This window comes from Triticum dicoccoides, chromosome 2A, assembly GCF_002162155.2.
Source record: "Triticum dicoccoides isolate Atlit2015 ecotype Zavitan chromosome 2A, WEW_v2.0, whole genome shotgun sequence".
Classification (NCBI taxonomy): Eukaryota; Viridiplantae; Streptophyta; class Magnoliopsida; order Poales; family Poaceae; genus Triticum; species Triticum dicoccoides.
Window position 1 is genome coordinate 398,342,072 of NC_041382.1, and position 7,780 is coordinate 398,349,851.

General features: G+C 55.9%; 1 long non-coding RNA gene across 1 annotated transcript; it reads left to right on the forward strand.

Annotated features, from left to right (window-relative positions):
• The first annotated feature begins 6,071 nt into the window (after window positions 1-6,071).
• On the forward strand, window positions 6,072-7,480 carry LOC119354686. The gene is made up of 2 exons (XR_005171175.1): window positions 6,072-6,885; window positions 6,949-7,480. It is a non-coding gene; the product is annotated as an uncharacterized LOC119354686 (long non-coding RNA).
• The last annotated feature ends 300 nt before the right edge of the window (window positions 7,481-7,780 follow it).

The following is a 7,780-nucleotide window of genomic DNA, read 5'->3' on the forward strand; positions in this document are numbered from 1 at the left end:
GGATATCATCAGATCTTCATGGCAGAAGAGGATGAAGAGAAAACCGCATTCATTACTCCATGTGGCATGTACTGCTTTGTACGGATGCCTTTCGGACTAAAGAATGCCGGTTCAACATTTGCAAGAGTAGTCAGTCACGCTTTTGAGCCACAGTTGCACAGAAATGTAGAAGCTTACATGGATGACATAGTGGTCAAGAGCAGAGACAGAGCAACTTTGATCCAAGATTTGGATGAGACCTTCACAAATCTGCGCAAGATCAATCTCAAGTTGAATCCTGAGAAGTGCGTGTTTGGAGTTCCTTCCGGCAAGCTTCTCGGATTCTTTGTATCTCAGCGGGGGATTGAAGCCAATCCCGACAAGATCAAAGCAATTGAGCAGATCGAAGCACCGAAGCGAGTCAAGGACGTACGGGGACTTGCCGGCTGTGTTGCTGCTCTCAGTAGGTTCATCTCCAAGTCTGCTGAGCGCGCCCTGCCATTTTTCAAAATTTTGAAAAAGGCAGGTCCAATGAAATGGACTCCGGAAGTGGAGGCTGCGCTGCAGGACTTGAAGAGATACCTATCCTCCACTCCAACACTTGTCGCACCTAAGCCACAAGAGAAGTTGCTGCTATATCTGGCGGCAACCAATCAAGTGGTTAGTGCTGCGTTAGTTGCGGAGAGGGAGGCAGATGATGAGCCAGTGACCGCGGCAAGCGAGTCCAGCGACAAGCAGGGGGCTTCCCCGACAAGTTCTGGTTCCGGCAAGGATGGATCTGTACAGTTGCCGGAAGAGAAACAGAAGAAGATGGTGCAGCGCCCAGTTTAATTTGTCAGTTCCCTTCTGCAGGGGGCTAGATCAAGGTACTCTGGTGTGCAGAAGTTGCTTTTCGGCCTACTCATGGCCTCGAGGAAGCTGCACCATTACTTTCAAGCACATGAGATCACAGTTGTCACTCGCTTTCCGCTGAAGAGGATACTGCAGAATCCAGAAGCAACAGGCAGGATCTTTGAGTGGGCACTGGAATTGTCAAGCTTTGGCCTCAAGTTTGAAAGTACTTCAACTATTCAGAGCCAAGCATTGGCAGAATTCATAGCAGAATGGACGCCGACACCAGATGAAGAAACTCCGGAGAGGAGCACCCCCGTCAAGGAAGCTAGCAAAGAATGGATCATGTACTTTGATGGTGCCTTCTCGCTGCAAGGCGCCGGTGCGGGCGTACTACTTGTCGCCCCCACCGGAGAGCACCTCAAGTACGTGGTCCAAATGCACTTTCCCAAGGAGCAAGCACCAAACAATACTGCAGAGTATGAAGGCTTGCTTGCCGGACTCAGAATAGCAGCAGAGCTTGGGATCAAGAAGCTTATTGTCAGGGGTGACTCACAGCTTGTCGTCCGCCAAGTTAACAAAGATTATCAGAGTCCGTTGATGGAAGCATACATCGATGAAGTGAGGAAGCTAGAAGAACATTTTGACGGCCTGCAGATGGAACATGTTCCAAGAGCTCAGAATGACATTGCAGATGGCCTGTCAAAGTGTGCCGCACTCAAGTTGCCTATGGAACCAGGGATTTTATGCTCAAGCTGACTAAACCATCTGTGACATCATCAGCTGGACAGAGCAAAAGGAGAAAGTTGGTCACTAGCGACTAGTTTCCGGCAGAGCTCCCCGGAGCCGCCGCCAAGAAAGTCCCCAGGATCAACACAGAGAGCGCTGAGGGGCAGTCTGCTCCGACAAGCCCTAGGGTTTGTTTCGTTGAAGCAGACGCTCCCGACAAGCCGTGTCCCGACACGCTTGCCGGGGAGCATCACGCTCCGGCAGGGTCTCAGATACTTGCCGTAGAAGCGGATGTTCCCGCAGCAGCATTTGCGCCTTTAGTCCTTGTTGTCGAGCCGCAAGCTCCGACATGGGCACAGCAGATTGTCCGATTCCTTCAAACAGGAGAACTTCCCAAGGAACAAGAAGAAGCAGAAAGAGTAGCCCGGCAATCAAGTATGTACCAGTTTGTCGATGACATACTGTACAGAAGAAGATTCAACGGAGTGAAATTGAAGTGCATTTCCCGGGAAGAAGGACAAGAGCTGTTGGCGGAGATACATGGAGGCATATGTGGTCACCACATTGGCGCAAGAGCGCTTGCCGGCAAGGCTTTCCGGCAAGGTTTCTTCTGGCCGACAGCCCTCCAGGATGCAACTGCACAAGTAACCAAGTGTGAAGCGTGCCAGTTCCACTCCAAACAGATTCACCAACCAGCTCAAGCTCTCCTAACAATCCCTTTATCCTGGCCATTTTTGGTCTGGGGGCTCGACACTCTCGGCCCCTCTCCCCTCGTATACGGATCGTCTCGAGTGCTCGCTTATGATGAGCTAGAACAAGAGCAGCTGCGGCAAGACGACACGCTGCTCCTCGAGGTAGATCGTCTTCAGGCTGCGGTACGAGCTGCTCGCTACCAGCAAGCTTTGCGCCGCTACCATAGCCGCAAAGTTGACGCCAGAAGCTTCGAGAGGGAGAGGATGAAGGTGTGGACCGAGCGTCGTTCAAAGACGTACAGCCTCGCCGGGACGCAGAAGACAGAAAAGCTAAGTTGCCAAAGTTGGAGCATGATCAAGTTTTAAATTTTTAAGTTATATTCCTTGAACGTCCGTGCCTTGTATGGAAAACCTGTGCGCGGAGGAATCGACTCGTGGCTAAGTTGCGCCCTTGATTTGTTTTCGAGTCCGCTCAACAATACAAGTGCGCTGCAACTAGCCCCGACAAGGTTTCTTGCCGGAGGCAACACCGCCAGCAGGCTGCTGATGTTCCGCACTCAGCAAGTGTGTTCGCGCCGGCAAGTTCCCTCAAAGCGTAGGGTAAAAACATACAAGGGATGTAACAGAGTAAAGGATATAACATAGCAAGCTTTGCCCAGAATAAAGTTATATATTACAGTAAATAACTTGCCGCGCTCTAAGAGATTGTTCCTATGACACGTCTAGCAGCGGCAAGAACAAGGAAAGGAGAGAAAGGTGCGCCGGCACCTGGGTCCCGGCAAGCCAGAGTTGCCGGGGGCTGCGATATCAGATAAGTTTTTCGTCCCTCATCATGCATCCTGTTATGGACTGGGGAATGCGAAGCCGCGTCCTTGAACGACCGTGCCTTGTATGAAAAACCTGTGCGCGGAGGAACCGGCTCGTGGCTAAGTTGCGCCCTTAATATGTTTTCGAGTCCGCTCAACAATATAAGTGCGCTGCAACTAGCCCCGACAAGGTTTTCTTGCCAGAGGCAACACCGCCAGCAGGCTGCTGATGTTCCGCACTCAGCAAGTGTGTTTGCGCCGGCAAGTTCCCTCAAAGCGTAGGGTAAAAACATACAAGGCACAGAATCAAGTAAAGGATGGAACATAGCAAGTTTCCCCTTTTCATTAAAGAAAAAAACATCCCACTCGGGTACAGTCCATAGAGGATGAAAAACATGAAAGAGAGGATTACAAGTTTTAAATGCAGCTAAGGCCCGAAGGCTTACAAATTAAAAAGATAAGATGCCCGTAGTCCCTTTCCTGTCCCCCTTTTCAGGAGGTAGGTCAAGGAGGCGAAAAGGGCAAAAGAGGCGCCTAGGTGAGCTACGGGTGCCAGAAGACACCAAGAGAACATCCCGGGGGCCGTCCGGGGGCTGGACGGTGATGGCGGCACCGGAAGCAGAGCTCGAAGACGGGGCGGCAGGACGTCAGCACGCTGTCGAGCGCACCACGCCCTCGTACTCCGACTTGATGGCCTTGCCGCCAGCCCTCTTCCTCTTCCGCGGCCTCCCTACGCCAGCCGCCCAAGGAGACGACCCCGGGGAGTTCAGGAGGCCGGCGACCCGGATGATGGGGTCGCCGGTGACGCGCGAGGCGACACACGACGCCTAGTCGGGCCCGCCACCCTCGTCGTCGCTGTCGCTCTCCTCCTCGTCACTCTCGCTCGAGGGGGAGTCTTCGCTATCGGAGGAGCTGTCCACGCAGCATCTTGCCCGAGTGCCGGAGTCCCCGAAGACCTTGACGGAGAGGAGGTCGCCCTCCATCAACTTAAAATGGAGGGTAAACCCCGCTGTCAGGCTGTGGATACGGGCGAACGTCTTCCACCCTAGATCAAGATACATCACATTAGGGGCTGGGGATACAACGCTGACTCGCGTGCCGCTGATCCCACAGCCCCTCATGTGCAATCTCAGCGTCTCGGGCGGGTCTGGCTCCATCGCGCTCGCAAACGGAGCTGGAAGCCGGAGGTAACGACGAGGCGCCCGGCGCAGCCTGACGAAGAACTCACAAGGGTCGTCCCCCGTATGGACCGCCGGGGAGAGAGGAACCGCTGGCGGAGGCGAAGCTGACGCGCCGCCCCGTCCGCCTCTTCCCCGAGCGCCTCGACCTCGTCCTCGACCTCGTCGACGACCTCGCCCCCTCCCTCTCCCCCTTGTGGCTGGCTCTGCCACCACGGGCGCGGGATAGGGAGGAATGCGCTGTCTGGCGGCGACCCTCGCCGCCACCGATGAAGGACCAGGGTTCCTTTTCTCCATGGCGGATGAGAGAACGGGGAATAGAAGCTGAAGAAAGGAGAAGATGAGAAAGTGTGGGTTTTTGCGCTCCCCTCTCGCCCTTCTTAAAGGAGCGAGGTGGGGGCTCGGCCGCCCCGCTCGACGAATCAGAGCACGGGAAGAGCGGGGAGTCGGGGCCGACCCGCTGCCTCCGCCCGTGACGGCTCGGTTTCCCACCTCCACCGTCCGCGACCCCGAGTGCATGGGAGCCGCGTGGCGGGGATGCAGAATCGAGGCGACAGATGAGGTGACCTCGCCCCGCCCCGTGATCACGGGGGGGGGGGGTGGATGCCTCAAAAATCGCGCACGCCACCCACGTCTCCCACGACGCCGCGATCGACGCGTGCCGTTACGAGAGGACGCGGTGGATACGGAGTGGATTTGGTTTGGACCCAGGCCGCGCGTGCCCGTGCCCTATTTTGGGCCTGGCCCAACAGCGCTCGGCACCGTGTATGGCCCAGGCCCGGGGGCTCCTGTCGGTGTACTAAAGTAGGGGTACCTTAGTACCCCGAACTTGTGCACGGGCAGTCGCAGCATCCCGCGGCAAGGCTTGCCGGGCGCCCGCCAAGATCCTCCGCCATTCCCATTTCTGCCATTCAAGAACAAAGTGTTAACTGAGAAGACAAGGCCCCGGCAAGAGGAGCTTGCCGGGAAGGGCAAGACCCCGGCAAGAGGAGCTTGCCGGGAAGGACAAAGACCCCGGCAAGAGGAGCTTGCCGGGAAGGCCAAACAAGGCACTTCAGAAAACTTGCCGCGACGCCCCGCGCATCCCGGCAAGGCCCGGCGAGCGGCAAGCTCGCGGGTGCGACAAGACAACGGCCGCGGCAAGGCGCTTGCCGCGGCAAGGCGCTTGCCGCGGCAAGGCTGCCACTCTGCACCCAAGCTCCAGCGCATCCAACGACGTGTCACCCCAGGACTATCCCAGGAGCACGTGGCGAGGCGCTGTGCAGCCATGCGGTGCGAGGTGGCAAGCGAAGCTGACAAGGAGGCCATCGTGGCGATCGGTGGCGCCCCTAACGGTCGCTTCCTTGCACTGTTGGGGCGACCGGACGGGCATTAAATGCCCCTGTCCCCTGCCGTCAGAGTTAGGTAGGGGACACTGTTGGTAGCAGTTGTACCAACCTGCGTTTTTACCTTTCTACCCCTCTTTCTACGCTGCCACCTGTTGGTGACCCCTTTAACCTATAAAAAGGAGGCCCATGCGCACGTAGAAGGGGTTCCGGGGATTCGACGCATTCAACACCACAACACGCTCACACTCTTGAGCAAGAACATAATACCAACACAAAGCAGCAGTAGGAGTTTTATCTCTCCGGAGAGCTCCGAAGCTGGGTAAAAATTCCCCCCGCGTGCCCTCGCCTCGATCTGCTCTGCGTGCGCCCTCCGCTCCTTTGCCGGACCAGAAGGGGCCCCCTTTGCCCCATAGGTGCTCGTTCCCCACGACACCTGGGATCAGAATAACTATTCTGATCACGGTCGGCCCTATAAGAGCGCCACCGACACATTCCGAAACTTCCGAACTAGCAGCGAAGAAAAAAGAAAAGCCACAAACAGAAAAAAGGTTCCGTCCCTACTAATCTCGTCCTGCCACCACCCTGATTCCCCACCATCCCGATCCGGCGCGCCTCCACCCACCGCCGCCGGTCAACGGCGCGCCACCCTCCCCAAGCCACCGGCGCCAGGCCTCCACCCACCGCTGCTGGCCGTAGCCCCCCTCCCCCCCTCAAGCCCCTACCGTCGGCGGGGCCTCCCCCCAACCCCCACGCGCGACGTCCTCCTGAGCTACCAGATTCACCGTCGTGGTCCGCCTCAACCTCCCACCGGCCTCCTCCCGTGCCGCCGCTGCTAGCCTCCTGCCGCCGGCCTCCTCCCACGCAACCGCCGGCCTCGTCCCATGACGCCGGCCTCCTCCCGCGACGCTGCCGCCGGCCTCTCAGTCACGCGAGCCGTCGCCTCCAGGACCGGGATGCAGGCCTAGGTCTCCGGCGAAGCCGCCGTCCAGGGGCTCGACGCCATCGGCAGGGTCAGACGCCTTGGTCTCGTGACCTCCACGCTATCATCGTCCTCACCACAAGCCACCACGGGCGCTGTCGCCCCGGCCCTGCACTCCACCACCGCACCCTGCCTTCTTCCCGCTGCAGCTGCTCCACATTGCATCCGCCCGACGTCGCGGCACCCCAACCCGTCTGCTTTCCCCAACCCCTGAACCTTCGTCTACTGGTTAACCTTCTCGCAAAGGCCACCTCGACCTTCTCGAGGAAGGTTGCTTCCAGGGATCCAGCTCGCAGGGTGCACGCAATCTCGTCCTAGCTTGTTGCTGTTGGGTGACCATCCGCCGGCCTGAAGACGCAAGAGGTAGCCTTTCTAGCTAATGCTACTGCTATTCTGCCAATGCTAATTTTTTTTCTCCTAATGAAGTCGACGCCTTGATTTTGATGGATAAGCAAGAGCAAACAGAGATACAGAGCATGTGTGGAACATGGACTGCTCGCACGCGCCACCACGGACTGCTCCGCTGCCATCCCCGTCGTCCTGTGTCCACGGGGCTCCTTGACCCATCGAGGGCGACAACTGCACACAACCCCCGGGTCCTCAATTCCGACGGCCGTGCAGGCAGCCATCTCGCCTAGAGGCCGACACCACGCTGGCTGCTTGCGAATGGATGGTGCGTGAGGATATTCATTTGCTTCAGTGACTCGTATGCTTCCGTGTCTACATTCATTTTGAGTTTTCTCCGTCTCTGGTTCATGCGAACATCATATATTTGATGCTAAAATGTGTCTAATGCAGACCACTAAAAAAGGCAATTTACTCAGTTATAAAAAGTAGTGTTTGTTCTATGATAGTTAACTAACCAAAATAAGAGATGCACAATTCACTCTAAAAAATGACCATTCATTTCACAGATGAGCATCTGTTCATTACAAAAAAGAGAATTAAAATTTTGCAACTATGTTAATCCACCTTTTTCATCAGTTGCAAAATAATGGTATTTGTGCATGTTCCTAGTTGCTACGGCAATGCTGGATTTAATCATCCTAGGAGAGAACGAGCAAAAAGACAATCAAAGTGTGTGAGAGAACACGTACAATGATGAGAGGATAAAAAATGTGTGGTGGTGAATAGCTCTACCGTATTGCCATTTGGCCCCATTTTTCCCATTTACCCAGTGTCCTTTACAAAGTGTTCATCTTTAAAGATAATGGAACCAATTTCTTTAGTACGTACTTACAATTGCAACTCTGGACGT